This window comes from Pteronotus mesoamericanus, unplaced genomic scaffold, assembly GCF_021234165.1.
Source record: "Pteronotus mesoamericanus isolate MK-2021 breed Mesoamerican mustached bat unplaced genomic scaffold, CSHL_Meso_final contig_78, whole genome shotgun sequence".
Taxonomy (NCBI): Eukaryota; Metazoa; Chordata; class Mammalia; order Chiroptera; family Mormoopidae; genus Pteronotus; species Pteronotus mesoamericanus.
The window spans coordinates 3,407,705-3,423,615 of NW_026555258.1; the positions used below are offsets into that span (position 1 = coordinate 3,407,705).

The following is a 15,911-nucleotide window of genomic DNA, read 5'->3' on the forward strand; positions in this document are numbered from 1 at the left end:
CGAGTCCCCTCGGGGCTCCCCTCCTGTTCCCTGTCTGCACACATGCCCCCGCCCTCCCCGCATGCATCAGTGTTCCGACTTCGTTCTTCAACTTAGCTGTTCTTAAACTTCTTATTAACAGATCACACATGTAATCGTTTGTATCAGCCTTTTTTCCACTCAACATAGTATCTCTTAGATTCATCTGGGTTGTTTGTTCCTTTTCTTTTTTGTTGCCATGTTGGTTCTATTCATTTGGAATTTCACGGTTGCCTCATTCATTCACCTGTTGGGTTATTGTGTCCCAGGAGCTCTCATAGGCGAGGACCAGGGCCCACTCAGTGACGTGGAACCAGAAAGGTGGGCATGGCCGGCTCTGCCGCTAGCTTTTCTGTGAGCAGGGACGTGCCCCGGAGCGGGCAGCCTCCCCACAGGCTGGACCTGGACTTCAGACACATTCCCTAGTTCTTCCTGCCCCTCCGTTATTTCCTTTACACCCTCAGTTACAAACTACATTTTAAAATTTCCAGTCCAAAAGAGTATTTGCAGGTGAAACTCACTTGTTTACCTTCATTTATTTTCTGTTTGATTAGCAAATATTTATGGTACCTACTATCTGCCAAGCACTGTCCTAGGCTCTGGGGATAAAATCATGAGCAAGGCAGGCGTGGTCCCATCTTCCTGAAGCTTTCTGTTTACTGGGGAAAAGACCAAAAAAGAAAAAAAAAAAGAAAAGTAAAGTACCCCCCTACCCCGGCCCTTGTCGCTTAGTTGGTGGGAACGTTGTCCCATAAACCAAAAGGTTGCCAGTTCAAGTCCCAGTCAGGGCACAGGCCTGGGTTGCAGGTTCGGTCCATAGCTGGGTCGCGTGCGAGAGGCAACAGATGGGTGTTTCTCTCTCACATTGATGTTTCTACCTCACCCCTTTCTTCCTGCCCCTTTCTGAAACCAATAAGCCTGTCCTCGGGTGAGGATTAAAAAAGTGCCCCTAAACAAATTAATCAATACAGTAATAATTTCTGGTTATGATTGGCGCTTTGGAAGGGACCACTTAGGGCAGCAGGCATGGAAGGGGGACACTGTTTAACTTGGGAGGCCAAAAGAAGGCCTCCGCAAGGCGGTGACGTCAGATGGAGGTGCGGAGAGCGAAGGCCTGGGAGGCTGCGGGACGGCTGGCGGCGTGGCTCTCACCGGGGCACTCTTAGACACCCCCCTCGGTGGTCTTCAGGCTTTCTTCACAGTTAACACTTCTTTCCGGGATAGAACGAGCGTGACCCACCAGCCTCCCTGCGTCTGCCGCAGACACAGGTGCCCCGCTTCTCAGAGGCAACAGGGGCCGCTCCTCTGAATGAGGCGAGACAGCGTTCTCTTTTGGCAGACAGCTTCTCCAGGAACGTCCCTCTATCTGTTGTGTCTCGTGTGTTGATGCGGTGATTCTGCAGGTCTCAACTTCCAGGGCTCAGAAGTCTAATGGGCCTTGTAACTTGTCACTTTCCCTGCATGGATTGTCTGCCGAGGCAGGACGTTTGGCGAGAAGTGAAAGACTTTCTAATGGTCCCATAAGACTGGAGCCAGAAAGTGTGTGCTGCTAACTCTCTCTTGACAAAAGTCAGAGCTTAGTCCATCTGTTCACCATTTGTTAATTTGCATTGGCTTGAAACCTGTTTGCAGGTGACATGCTATTATGAGGACACTCAGCAACTATTTTAAGCAGCAAGGCAATCAACAGACTCTGTTCTCATGCCAGAAAAGAAAAAAGAGAGTTGTTCACAACTGTCATTATAAATTTATAATAAATCACTCAAAACACTTAAGTTTCAAAGAGAAGAGTGGTTACTGTGTACTAAGAATACAGTGTTGAAATGATTTCCTATACTTAGTAGCCTATTTCCTGTGAAAATTGACTGTCGTCTCTTCACATCATCGAGCTTTCTGGGCTCACATCGTCCTGGAATCCCTTTATAGAACTGTTGTCCCAGAGGCAGGATCTATGTGTAAAGGTTGTTCAGTGCACGTCTAATGAGCATCTGCCATGTGCCACTCAGAGTGTTGGGTGTCGGACAGAAACGTCAGCACCACGTGGCCGCTGGCTTCGTTGGGTTATAAAAGAATTTTACTCAAAGATAGGACACTAGTAGTATGTACATTATTGTAGGTTTTGGGAAAAAGATAACAAAAAATAAAAAATAATATTTTCACCCTGAGAAAGTTATTGTTAAGGTCTTGATGGATATTGTTTAGACTTTTTTCTATGCATATGTAATATATCATTTTTAAAAACAAAAAACCTCCAGAAAAGATTGTACTGTACTATCGTTCTGTATGACATCTCAATATTTATTGGATGTAGTTGTTAGACTTTAAGGTGGTACAATTTGATCTGTGGGATATTTAAATTTGTCTATTAATTACCATGTTCAGGTTGTATTCTATAGAACAGTAATTACAAAATTTTGTTATAAGCGTGCATAACCATAAATAACTTTGTCATTAGAAAATTCCTTGACCCCCCGCCCCCAATGAAACAACCCCTAAATCCTTCCAGGTTTGCTACATGAGCCATCCATGGCTGTGTAACCAGTTGCCCCACAACCCAGTGGTGTGACAACGGTGAACATAGTCCCTCACGTGTTCAGTGCACCTGGCGCCAGGGGTAGCTCGGCGGGCTGGTTCCAGTTCCGAGTGTCTCTTGAGGTTGCACTCAGCAATCAGCCAGGGCCGCAGTCACCTGGAGGGTGGACTGGGATTCGAAGGTCGCTTCCAAGGTGGCTCATTCACGTGGCGGGCCAGTGGTGCTCACCAGTGACGGGAGACCTCGGTTTCCTGCGCACGGGCCTGTTCACAGGTGCTCGCGCCCCCTCCCGACTGTGGGTGACCCTTCGCCAAGCACACGAGCCCAGCGGAGCCTCTCCTTTTGATGCCTTAGCCTCAGAAGACACGAGGCATTGGTGCCACCCCATTGTGTGATAGAAGTGAGTCACCAAAAGTGGCCGACTTTCCAGGGGAGGGATGAGACCCTCCCTTCTGAAGGAAGGGATGTCGGAGTTGCCAGGGAGGAGAGGCATCGCACCGAGGGGAGCAGGGCTGAGCTGGAAGCCCCATTCAGTTATTCAGCAGGTATTTACTCCGGGCTTTCCAGGGGTTGGTTCTCTGCCTTGGGCTGGGGGTTTGGAGATGAAACAGTACAGTTTTGGCTTTGGGGAAGCTCCGAGTGGAAACAGAGGAACCAGCAAGTAGGAAGGAATCATGGTCAAGAGCACCCTGTCCTCCTGACTTGGTCCTGACGGGCGAGCAGGGTGCTGAGGGTGAGCCACCATGGGAGGCCTGGCCGGACGCCTCCAGTGTCTCGCACGCCCACGGCGCGGGATGCAGGCTTTATCCCGTCAGGGGCTGGAGGCTTTCTGCGCAGGCCAGAGGGGTTCCCAGGAATGGTTTTTGTTCTCAGCTGAGCACCACCTCCCCGCACCCCCGCCTCTGTCCCGTGTTTCCATCGGATTAGTGATTTGTGGGCTCGGTGATTTGACGATTCATATCTTATCTCCTTCCCAAGCGCGTGTGAGAAGGCAGGCATGTTCACGTCGGAAGCTCTTTGTCGCACACCAGCGTCCAGGCGGCACTGCTGGGGCGGCCATGGCCCGCTCCCTAGTGCGCACGCAGCCTCTCCAGAAGGGGCCCCGCCGTTTCCCTACGGGGCTGGGCTCCTGGTGCTGGGGCGCTCGCTGGGCTCCTGGCCCTTGGAGGGTTGGCACCAGCCTGAATAGTGGCCGTCTTGTCTGGTCTGCAGTTGCACTTGGAGGTATCTTTGCACCTAATGGATGTCCGACGTCGGCCTCTGTGGCGGCAGTCCCCACTCCACGACGCAGCATTCGGCGTGCGCCTGTGTTGACAGCGGGAGCAGGGTTTCGGCCAGTGTGGCATCGCGGAGCAGCTGGGAGCCCTGGGTGGCAGCGGCCCTGCTGGATGAAATGCTGGCCTTTGGTGGGCGCAGAGGTGACAGTTCTTCCGTGTTCTGCTTCTGCACGCACAGATCTCACGTGTGAGGGAATCAGAAACTATTACAGAAGTTATTTTTTAAAATGTTCACCCCCTGGAAGTGGAGACAGGTTCTTTCCTTGTGTCCTGTTGTTTTGGTGGAAAAGCCCCTCCTGCTACATCAAGGGCATGTCTCCTTCACAGACGGCCTTCTGTCCGGTCCCCGGAGGCACTGTCTGTGCCCCCAGCCAAGCACAGCCCTCCGCTTGCCCGCGCGGCCAGGCCCCGGGCCCCTCTGCATTCGCCCCCTGTCTCTGCGTCTCCGGTGCTCCCCTTTGTCCTGGGTCACTCCTGGCAGAACGCCCACAGGCTTGCCCAGAGCCGTCTCCTGCAAGTGCGCCCAGCTCCTGATCCCACTTCTTCTGGCTCCCACCTCCTCTCGCCTCTCTTTTCCCCCGTTGCTTTTTAGAGAGAGAGGAAGAGAGAGAAGCATCAATCGGTTGCCTCTCGTATGTTCCCAGACCAGGGATCATAGGCACCCAGAGTGGGGATTGCACACACACCCGGACCTGGGACTGAACCCACAACCCAGTCATGTGCCCTGACTGGGAGTCGAACCCGCAACCTTCTGGTTATGGATGACACTCCAACCCACTGAGCCACACCAGCCAGGGCTCTGCTCTCCTCTTTACAGCCGAACTCCTTGAAAGAGCCGCCCGTACTCGGCTGTGGTTTCTTGACCACCCCAGGCAGCCGCTGTCTGGTTTCTACGCCTGTACCCTAGCGCCGCATCTTCCAGCATCCCTCAGAAGTGCGTCATGCGGAACAGCTTTCTTTCTGGCTTCTTTGGCTCCGCCTCATGTTTTGGAGATTCATTTATGTTGTATGTGCCAGTGGTTCGTTCCGTTTTCTTGCTGAATAGTGTTCTGTGGTGTTCTCGGAGCCCACCGTTGGCATTGTCTGCTGCAGCGCCGCCTGATGCCCTCGAGAGCGCAGGGTGTCTTCGCTTCTGGCTTTTGTTCTTGGGTGACCTGCCTCGGTTTAGAGTAACAACGGCAGCACAGAAGCCACGTGCAGGGACAGGTGCTGCTGGGAAGAAGGATCGCCAGTTCCGGAGATGGCAGGACGAGGACACGGCTCACATGGCCCGGGGTCCCGGTGTTTGAATGACAGTTTGCCTCCAGTATGGCCGCTGGTTTAGTCTGGAGGTTTAACTGAAAGGGACTCATTTTTGGCCACTGCCTCGCACACTAATCCCCAAGAAGCCCACCCACTGGAGCTTGCACGTGGCGCTTACACAGGCGACAGGGCCCTTTCCCAGGCGCCGAAAGTGCTCCGCTCTTCCTGAAGGGCAGAGGCGCAGCTGTCCCCTGCCTCCCGTGAAACCTGATGGAGTCTGCAGAGCCAAGCGGCGACATCGACCTGTCCTTGGAGGCGGTGATGGGTGAGGGTGGGGCTCCGTGGTCCTGGATGTGTGAGCCGAGCAGGCGGCCCGGGCAGGGTGACGCGCACGAAGCCAGCATCTCTCCAGCCCGGCCCTCGGCCTTCCCTCCTCTGTTGCGAGCTCTCCAGGCCTCCCTGGGAGTTGCCCCTCAGCCCCGCAGACCGGGAACTGCAGGGCTCTGGCTGCTCCGCCCTTGCAAACACCTCAGTGCCGGTGTCACCTGAGTAGGGGCTCTGAACATGCTTCCTTCAGGGACCCAATTTCCTTCTTGATTACTGGGGCTTGTTTTGCCTCCCGAGGATCTTGGTATTTTGCTGAGAGCAGCCTTTGTTACGTGTTGATAAGTCGGTATTAAATGCTCCAACTCAGCTGGCGGTGGGAGCTGCGAACGAGAACGTTTGGCGCCCCTCTTCACGGGGCTGCCTCTGCCTCCGAGCATGGTAGCGGGGGCAGCCGGAGCGAGGCGCGGGCTGGGTCTCTGCCGTGGGCTTCGGAGTGTGGAGCGTCGTTCTCTGAGGCCTCCCCGCCCCTTCCGGGGTGCTGATGGCTCAGGCGGACCTCTCCCCAGAACTTGGGCCGGTGAGCAGGGCAGGTGTGGTACCTGTACGGAGTGTCCCCAAAAGGAAACAGAACTTTGCGGCTGTAAATTTCCTGAGTTTTAGAAAAAGTCGTCAAAACTTGAGTAGAAGTTCGCTAAGTCCTTCTTTCCCCTGTTGGCAAGTGTTAAGCAACAATATTCATTAAATACCACTGAGAGGCTATGTAATAAAGAAATAATCCTTGGCCTTGGCAGCTGTAACTCTCCAGAAGAGGTGAAATTGAGAATATAATTAAAGATTAAAACATTGTTTGCATTCTAGAACATGGAGGAATCTTTCTCTCCATTGTGGGACCATGTTAATAAGGAAGAGATCAGTTTCCAATAACCGACAGTGCAGAGCTCCTTTATTAGCACCGTGTGTGAGCTGGCTGACTCAGTGCTGCTTTTGCCTTTTTCCGGCAACAGCGGAGCTGTGCCCAGGAGCAGCGAGCGATACCAGGCTCACCTTGGCACCGGCTCCGGCCCTGGGTTTGGATGGGAGCATCCGTCCCACCCGGGCTGCCTGACGCCGGGCCTTCAGTCCTGTGACTCTCTGTCTCTGTTGGTTTCGGCCCGTTTCTCTGTGCAGGGTTCAACTTTGGTAGGCGCTAGTGTACCGAGGTATTTTAAGGTTTTATGACTGTGGCTGGGACAGGGGCAAGAACCCGTAAAATGTCACACCACCTTGATCCAGGGGCAGAAACTGTTTGTGGTCAGTACTTGGTGTCCGGGGCTGAGAGTGGGAGCGGGAAGCGCAGAGCCCTGCCCGCCTGGGCTGGAGCGTCTGACAGCCAGCCCCGTCTCACCTCCTCCCCCTGCCTTTTTTCTTTCTTTCTTTTTTTTTTTTTGCTATTCACATCAGTTTGTTTTCCATTTGCCTTGAAATAGAATCAGAAGACATTCTGAGGCCAAGGGGAGAGTGTTTTCCTTCTGTGTTCATTCTCCACTGTTGCCTTGTTTCTCTTGCTCTTTTAGTTTCTCATTCCAGGGCCTGGAGAAGACACTCAAAAGTAGTTCTTGAAATGTCCCTTTTGATGCGTTTTGTGCTCACGTTTTTGGCAAGTAGGGAAGGACCTTGTCTCTCCCGGTCTGTCAGTGACTGGGGAGGGGAAATGGGGTTCGGCACCTGAGCAGAAAGACACGTTCAGCTCCCAGCGCCTGTGAGGCTTTGATTTTGCGGCCCACCCTCCCATGGTGCTTGCCGCAGCCTGCCCCATCTTTCAGTTAGACTGGAAGCTCCGTGGGGGCCAGGGTTCCCTGCGCCTCCTTCGCTGCCTCGCCTTGGCTCAAGGCTGATGGCTGAATAAGTGAGTCCAGGAGGCCAGTCCCCTGTACGTTGTGACGTGCACACACTCACACATACACATCCCCGCTGATGAGGCAGAGAACATCTTTCTACAAGATACCCGGGACCTGCCTTTGCACTGCTTGTGGCTCTTACAGACCCGGCAGAGTAAGCGCTGGGTCTTCAGTTGCCTCGGACCAAGGTGCCATGCGGACAGACAGAAATGCCTGCGGGTGGGGGTTCAGAGTGGCCCCATTCAGGAGGACGGAGAGGGTCCGATTGGCGGCTGGGGCAGCCGGCAGGGCGGAGGCCTTGCGGCTGCTGCTGCCGGAACACAGGCCTGGGGCTCGCGACGGGCTCGGCGTGGGGAGCGGTATGTTAGGGAGGCTCACCCGGTGGCAGACGCAGGTAGCTCGGGAAGTCCTTGGTGGCTGTTTAGAAAAGATCGTTGGCTCCTGTTACTTATCTTTTATCCCCTCTCTCTGGGCAGGAGGAGACTCTGGGAGAAATAAAGGAGGAATCCCTCATAAACATTAACGTAATAACCTGTCTGGAGACTAAGTAGAGGGACACATCGTTGCAAGTGCTTCATGTCGTTAGGCTCCCTGGCCCGCATGCAGAGAGGCCCACGTTCGGTTCAGCTGAGGGCTGCACACTGAAACCTGTGGCTTGTCAGGGTGTCACACGGAGAGGGATAGGAGAACCCCCGCCAGCGGGTCCCTGCGTCCGCCCGTGCAGGGCCGGCCCAGGGCCGGAGCCAGGAGGGAGGGTGGAGCCCGCCTTCCTTTCCGGCCCTTCACCCGGACCTCAGCTCCCTGCGCGTGCCTGTCTGTCCTCCTCACTCTGCAGGGTCTCCCGGGCACTCGGTCAGCCGGGCGTCTGAAGGGCAGCCGTGCTGTCTGCACACGGACAAGCAGGGCGACGGGCCCCGCTCCAGGCATTAGTTCGCGGTGCCCATGGCCTTGGGCGCAGCAGGATGGCTTTGCTTTGCTCTGAAACACTCCAGCCTCCGCCTTCTGCAACATGTTGGCGGGAGGGGGTAGGATAAAAATAGTTGCTAATTGTTGAAACTGGATGGTAAGAACATAATGCTGTTGATGAGCTCATTATACTGTTTTATCTACTTTTGTGTAAATTTGAAAATTTTCACAGTAAAATGTTTTTTAAAATAAGGGTTTGGAGCTTGGATTGTTGTTAAAGAAATGGAGTTCGGTAATCAGCAGAATAGGGTGGGCAGGAGAAGGCTCGGGAGTGGGTAGGATCTGCCAGGGGTCGTGGAGGGAGACCAGGGGAGGGCAAGGAGGTGGCGCGGAGCCCTGCCGCCCCGCCCACCCCGCGCGTGGCAGCCCTCGCTGTCCGGCTCTGGCCGCGGCCTCACTTCCAGCTGCTCTGTCTTTTATTCACCTCAGACCTGTTGTGACATAGACTGAAATTTAAAACTCGGTGTCTTCTCTAGATACCAAATCAAAGAGCAATTGTATAAAAGAGAAAACTATAATAAAGAACCTGGCCATCCAGCGCTATGTCAAATGTGGCAGCCTGCTGAACCAGTTTAAAAATTGTATTTCATTGCGTCTTCTAATTGTATCCTTGATGAGGTGATTTTATCCAGGAAGACAGCTATCTGGTGTGGTTATTACATCACTGTGGCCATTACTGGGTAAAGGAAGAAAAGAGGTGGGCGGCTGCACAGGGTAGCTCATCAGATGGGAGCTAGGGTTTTGTTTTTTTTAATCCCCGTTTGCATAACAAAGAGAGCTTCAGGATTATTAATATTTCACACTGTGCCATTTCCAACCAATGCTGTTTATAAGTGAAACACTCTTTCTCTCTTTTTTCAATCTTTCTGTTCTTTCCTGGAATGGAAAGTAATTTTGTTGGTCTTCTGATGTGTCTCTCTTTCTTTCTCTCTATCATGTAAGCTATTAGGAACCCACAGATTTGGGCCCGGAAAGCGCCTATTGAGGGTAACAAGCCATCAAGAAGCAGTGAGCCAGTGTCTCTGTTCACCTGCGGCGGAAACTATTCCTGCGCACCGACAGCCACCCTGACCCCAGCCAAGTGCCTGGGAAAAGGCTTCCTCTCTGAGCCTGAGTCTTTTGAACGGTCCTGGTCTGGTGGCACTGGATGCTCTGAGAGCCTCCCTCCCGGTTGGCAGGGAGCGTACGTGCTTCTGTCTTCCAGAGGCAGTGGGCCAGTCCCATCTCCAGGTTTGCCCAGCGCCGTAGCCTCTCTGCTCAGAGGTGGTTTCTGGGCCTTGGTTGAACTCTGAGCGCAGGGCCTGCCGGTCCTTGGGGTGAGCGGTGAAGGTCCTCCCCCCGGGACATCCCAACAGCTGGGCAGCAGTGGGCTAGGGAGGGGCCGAGCCGGTAGAGGCCGGGAGCCCAGCACTCCCCAGAGGCGAGGGCGCCTTGAGAGCAGCGACGCCCAGTCCGGGCCACACGGGAGGATTGCACCGGAGCCATTGGGGGAGTGGCCCCGTCGTCTGTATTTTTAAACAGTTCCCAGGACGGTGCCAGCCGCTGCCTAGGGAGGGCACAGGGGCACTGCAGGCGCGGAGGTGCCTGGGAAGGAGCACTCGGACACGTGCAAGACACGGGAGTGATCGTGGAGGGGAGAAGAGGCTGCACTTCCTGGCTCAAGGCCACAGGGTGGGGACTGGCTGGAACCTAAAACGCAGAGGGAGGCGGATCCTAACTTGGTTGCTTCCTCCTTGGCTCCCGACGCACCCACTGTTGTCAGTACCAGCCACTTCCCCGACCGCCTTTAGCGGGCGATCCTTGGGGCCCCAGGAAAAGACAGTCTGCTGGTGTTTTGCTTTTTTCCTTTGAAAGCATTTTTATTTTATTTTAGTGGGTTGATCCTTCCGGTTAAATTAGTATCTGTAACTAAGCCTGATGCATTGTCATTACGGACACTTGTAAATGTAGTTATGTAAATCAGAAGTACACAGTTCAGCTCATTGCAGATCTGATGTGTAGCCTTCTTTTCTTTATTGCACATGTTTAAAGTGTAAGTTTTGACATGTGTCTATGCCTGTGAAACCATCACCTACTCACCATAATCAGGACCCTGAACACATTCATCAGCCCAGAAGCCCCCTCGTGTCCCTTTGTCATCCTGCTCACTCCTCACCTCCGTCCCCAGATAACCATCTGGGCTGCTTTTTTTGTCACTGTAAATTAATTTGCATTTTCTAGGAGTTTATATAAATGGAATCGTACAGTACATACTTTTTCAAAATTGATTTTTAGAGAGAGAGAGAAAGGAAAGGCGGGAGGAAGGGAGGGAAGGGGTGGGGGGAGCGAGAGACAGGCAGACATTGGTTTGTTGTTCCACTTACTGATGCCTTCACGGGTGGACTCTGTGTGTGTCCTGACCGAGGATCAAACCGGCAACCCTGGTGTATCGGGGCAGTGCTGCAACCAGTTGGGCAACCCTGCCAGGGCTATAGACCCTTTTTCTTTTTAATGTGTCCATTTTAATCCGCATAATTACTTTGAAGTTCGTCTGTATTGTTGCGTGTATCAGATCATTTCTTTCTCCTGCTGTGTAGTGTCTCCTTGAGTGCAGATCCCACAGCCTGTGTACCTGTTCATCTGTTGCTGGACATTCAGGTTGTTCCCTGTTTTTGACTATTGCAAATAAAGCCAGCATACACAGTCACGTGCAAGTCCTCATATGCACATATGCTTCCTTTCTCTTGGGTAAACCGGCATTCAATATCTAGGTCATATGGTACGGGTGTGTGTAACTTTTTAAGAAATTGTCAACCTGTTTCCCACCATGGCTGCATCATTTGCCACTGCTGCTAGCCCACCAGAGTTCCAGTTGCTCCGTGTCTGCACCGGCGCTAGGCATGGTCACTCTTTTGCAGGTCAGACATTCTGATACCAGTGCACTAGTATCTCATTGTGGCTTTACCATGTATTTCCTTCTGACTCATGATTTGAGCATCTTTTCACATGCATATTTGCCATCTGTGTATCCTCTTTGGCGAAGTGCAGAAACAGGGTTGAAGCCTGCTGCATGAGAGGTTACTTTTGAGAAAGGCAGGTTTCCTCTCCTTTGATGGCTTTGAAAATCTATTCCTGCAGAGCCTACCATGGATTGATTACTGTGTGTGGATGGATCGGTGAGCGTCTGCGAAGTACCCGCTGTGTGCTCACCCACCCACCCGCCTCTGCGGGCAGAGGGAAGGGCAGTCGGGCGGAGGACCCGGGTCGCGCGGCTCTGTCAGGGCGTTTCCTCTCCGTGTCTGTCTTCTTCTCTGTCCTCGGCTCATAGCCTTGGGTCTGGACTTGGTTGATGCAGGGGATAGGCGTTAATTTAGTTTGTGCTGATTTTTCCAGTAAGGGCACTCATCTTCAAACCACCAAAGCCTAGACTCCTACTATTTTTTATCATTAGCTGGTATTTATTTGCAGTCTACCCTAGTTTTTATTCATTTTTAAAATTCAGCAAATAAAACCTGGTGCTGATAATGCTAGGTGCTGGCTGCTCAGGGATAAGTAAACCTTCCTTGAAGGAACTTAGAGTGTCTCGGGGAGACGAGAGGCCATTAGCATCCCCAAAAGGACCTGCAGCTGCCTCTGGGGAACCCAGAGAGGCGTCCTGGAGGATGTGGACTTGGAAGAGTTGCAGTTCCCTACACATGCACTCGGCACTGCTGGAACGTCGTGAGACAGGCCCAGTGCCCGTGCCCCTCTAAGGAGGCCTAAGGAGGCTGCAGCGGCTCCGAGGAGCGGGAGCAGCTGAGGGAGAGCAGCCCTGCCTCCCACTCGCCCTCTCCCTGGGTCCCCAGAGCCTGCGGGCCGCGCGGTGGAGGGACACTGCCCCTCAGCCCTCAAGGAGACATCCTGGGGCCCAGGGCAGCCTTAGTGCCCCACCGACCTCCTCTTCCCAGGAGGCTGCAAAACAGGACGGGAAACCGCTGTGAGCGCGGCCTGAGGCCAGTGCCCTTCCCCGCTCTCTCTGCGGCAGGCGTGCCTTTGTCCCTAGAAGCCCTGTTTTTTGCCTTTTAGTAACAATGAGAGACTTCACCAGGCCTGAGTCTCATATCAAACTTACAGAAGACCCAAGTCTCTAACCTTGCTGGACGCATGCTGATAGGACAGGACAACCTTTGGGGTCACCTGCGTGCCCTGCTCCCAGACAGACCCCATCAGGCCTGGCTGAGCTGCACGTCCTGCGCCTTCCTCACCTCCCCTGCGCTGCAGGTGCGGGGCCCAGGCCCTGTCCTGGTGCAGCCTTTCAGAGGGACGTGACTCTAGGCCCTGCGGACTTTCTGAGCAGCTGCACCCACTCCACACACGGGGGCCTGCAGCCCCCAGAGAGGACACCTGGGGCTGTCCAGCTGCAGAGTCAGTGCCCTGCCCTCCTCTAGCCCTGACCCCGCTCACGGGGGCCCTGGGAGTCCTGGTCCTTCATGCACCTGCTCTGATGCTGGCATCTCATGGCTCCAGAGAAAATGCCTTCCTCATAAATTTCACTTCATTGTTATCACATTATTAGGCCAGTTCAAATCCCAGGCACAGTAGCTCAAGAAAGATACTCTTTTCCTGTCTGATGTAAAATAAAATATTTTTTGGTGGACTTGGTCACCTTGGGGAAAGTAAAATAATTGAAATTAAGTAAATAAAAGCCACCAAATTCCTTTTTTTCTTTGCCAGAAATTTCTTGTCAATTAGAATGACCCCCGCTCCCCAAGGGGCGGCATGATGCACAGCACTCGACTTACACCCCCGAGGGGAGCTAGGGTTGGTGCTTGCAAATCAGCGTCTCCTCGCCCCCTTTTTATTTTTTGGTACTATTTTTACTTTTAACAAAGAATACATAATTTAAAGGTCTCCTAAGACCAATTAATTCAATGCAGTTCGTTCAACAGACATTTAGACAGTGTGTGGCATTGTCCTGCCCCTCAGGGGAGTCTCTGCCGTTGTTGAGGGACGTGCCTAGAGCGTCGTGAAAACCCAGCCCTGGGAGCGCGGTGGCTCTGTCTCCCCTCGCCGCTCTGCTAGGCGTCCTTCTCACAGCGACTGGCTGCACCCAAGCCGGACTGGAGACCCTGGACTGATTGTCCCTGATGCTCCTGGGGGTGCTCTGCCACTGCCCCCACTCTGGGGTGGGTTGGGGGTCCAATGGAGAAGGAAGAAGAGGGGAAAACCCAGGACGTTAAAAAATTGTATCGTTTTAGGCGATGTTTTTGGGCGATATCATAGAATTCCCATCTGCGTTTTGCTCTCTTGAAATTTCCCCAGGTTGGGTACTTCGCCGATTGCGCGTGAGTCTTGTGTGTGACTATAGCAAAGGCCACCGGGCCGGGCCAGGCAGTTCCTTCCCATTCTGTGCGAATGGCCAGGGACGGTTTCCACGTGCGCGCTGGGAAGCCCCGTTCCCGCCTCAGCGCTCCTCGCGGCCTGGAGCTCAGCCCTGTTAGTGCCACTCTTCGGCAGAGAAGCAATACTTTATCAGCCACTCAGAACCGATGCTTCTGTTCTACAAATAAGCCCACGTCTATAGGCTCAGAGTTCAAAGAAATGAGATGAGAGATTACCAACCAAAGCCAGATCTACAGTGAGGGAAGGAACGACACAGGGCCGGTTGGTTAATAATGAAAGCCAACACGAGAGGCACTCATTTAATCCTGACGTCCACCCTCCGAGGGACTGTTACTCTCCTGGGCTTCACAGGTGATGACGCCGATGCACAAACCTCGTCCGGGGTCTTTCACCTGGGCAGGCAGGGACCCGGTTCAAGCCCGGGCCCCAGGGCGGCAGAACCCGCACATCTGAGCTGCGTGGGGTAGAGACATGCCTTGTGTTCGCCTCCATCACAGATCAGGTGTCCTGGAAGCAGGTGCCGAGACGGAGTGTGGGGTGTAGTGTATTTACGAGGGGCCTGCGCCTGTGAAAGGCAGAGGGGAGAAGCAGGATCTCGCAGGGGAAGACCGCACACTGTGACGCGGGACCAGCACGGCCGGCCCCACGCGGGGCATCTCGAGGCGAGGACCGCCTGTGGGCGCTGTCCTGGGCCCTGAGGCCCCTGCCTCTCAGTCGCCAGACCCGGGGGGCTCCAGGAAGGCCAGGACGTGTCCGAGGCAGCTCCCTGCCCGGAGGCTGACCTGAGCGAGGGGCGGCGCGAGGCTGTGCGCCTGCAGCCCCCAGCCGGGCGCAGGGTCCTCCCTGCAGAGGGACCCGCCAGGCGTCCCCTCGTCTCCCATGCCTTCGTGAGCTGCGCCGCTCTCACTGCTGGGCACAGTACCGGTGTCCGTTGCTGGGAGATGGGACATCTGTCGGCATCCGTGATCATCCCCACTTGGCTGAGTGCCGTTTCCTGCCCTTGGGCCCTTTTTGGCCCCCATGGCCACTCTGTTTATTGGAGCCTTGGTCTCGCCAAGGCCTCCAGCAACTCGCTGCCTCTTGCTTATCTCGGCCCGATCAGCGTATGGCCATTGGTGTCACAGGTCGCTGTGACTGTCCGAGGGAGGGTCACACGTCCAGCTCTTGGCCTGCTGCGGTATACAGGGCAGGGGAGTTTGCCCTGAGGCGTGACTGCAAAGGTGTGCTGTTCCCTGGGCCACAACTGGGGGCCGTTCCGACCCTCTTTTTTCACTGAACTAGAAGCCCACGCGTTCACTCAGTCAGCGGCTTTGTCCCTGCCCCAACAGAGATGCCCACCTGACGCCGGGGCTGGGGCCCGGGCTGGGGCTACCCTCCTGGTGGAGCCTGTAGGTGCCCACAGCCTTCCGGCGGCACCTGTCTGGCTGTGCGGGGTCAGGCTGGGCAGTTAAACACATGGCTGTCACCCCGTACCCTTCAGGTCCTTCAGGAATGTCACCAGCCCTCACCACTCTCCTGAGAGGCAGTGCTGGTTTTGGTTTACTTCCTTGGTGGGGCGTAGGGGTGCGTGGGACCAGGGTACTCTCAGGCTTCCCCTTGGCCTTCCCACTCCGATAGGTGTTACCCCACAGACCAGGGACCCAGTGTGGTAGTTATGCCGGCGGCCGACGACCTTAATTATGTACCACCAGCTGGATCTGCAGACCCAGCGGAAGGACCCCTGCCTGGGACTCCATCTATTACCTGGCCCGGGGTGCCCTCCCCTCAGCGGGGGGCGGAAGTGTGATGAAGTTTCGGGCCTCTGGGAGTCACTGTCAGCCCAGAGGATGGCTGTCTCTGCTGGACCCCCGAAGGAGCCGGCGGCAGGCCGGCCCGGAAGGGCCTGGGCGACGCGTCTGCTGCAGCGCCCTCCGCTGGGGGACTCTTGCCCTGCAGCGAGGCTCCAACAGGCTGGCCGCACTCTGCGTTCACAGGAAGTTGGGGATTTAGAACACAGCGCACGTGGAGATGAATGAGGGCAGGGGCTGAGAATGCAGCTCCAGAGTCGGACTGCTTGGCTCAGAACCCAGGCCCCTCGGCTGCTGGAGCGCCCCGGGGCACGTTCTTCAGCCTCACCCGCAGTTTTGCACTGGTGAGATGAGGGTGACTGTGATGGGACAGGGACACAGCGTCTGCCAGTACACGCTGGCTGCTCATTCAGCACGATCATCGCTCAGTGCGTGCTAGCTGCTCATTCAGCATGGTCATTGCTATTGATAGTGACAGCAGTTTGTCCCCAACACATACCCTGGACACCGCACTCCGCTGGGG

The 15,911-nt window shown here is 54.7% G+C and overlaps 1 protein-coding gene across 2 annotated transcripts in view; it reads left to right on the top strand.

Annotated features, from left to right (window-relative positions):
* Positions 1 to 15,911, top strand: part of MED27 (mediator complex subunit 27) — a 167,366-nt gene that overhangs the window by 59,596 nt on the left and 91,859 nt on the right. The gene's annotated exons all lie outside the window — the stretch shown is intronic.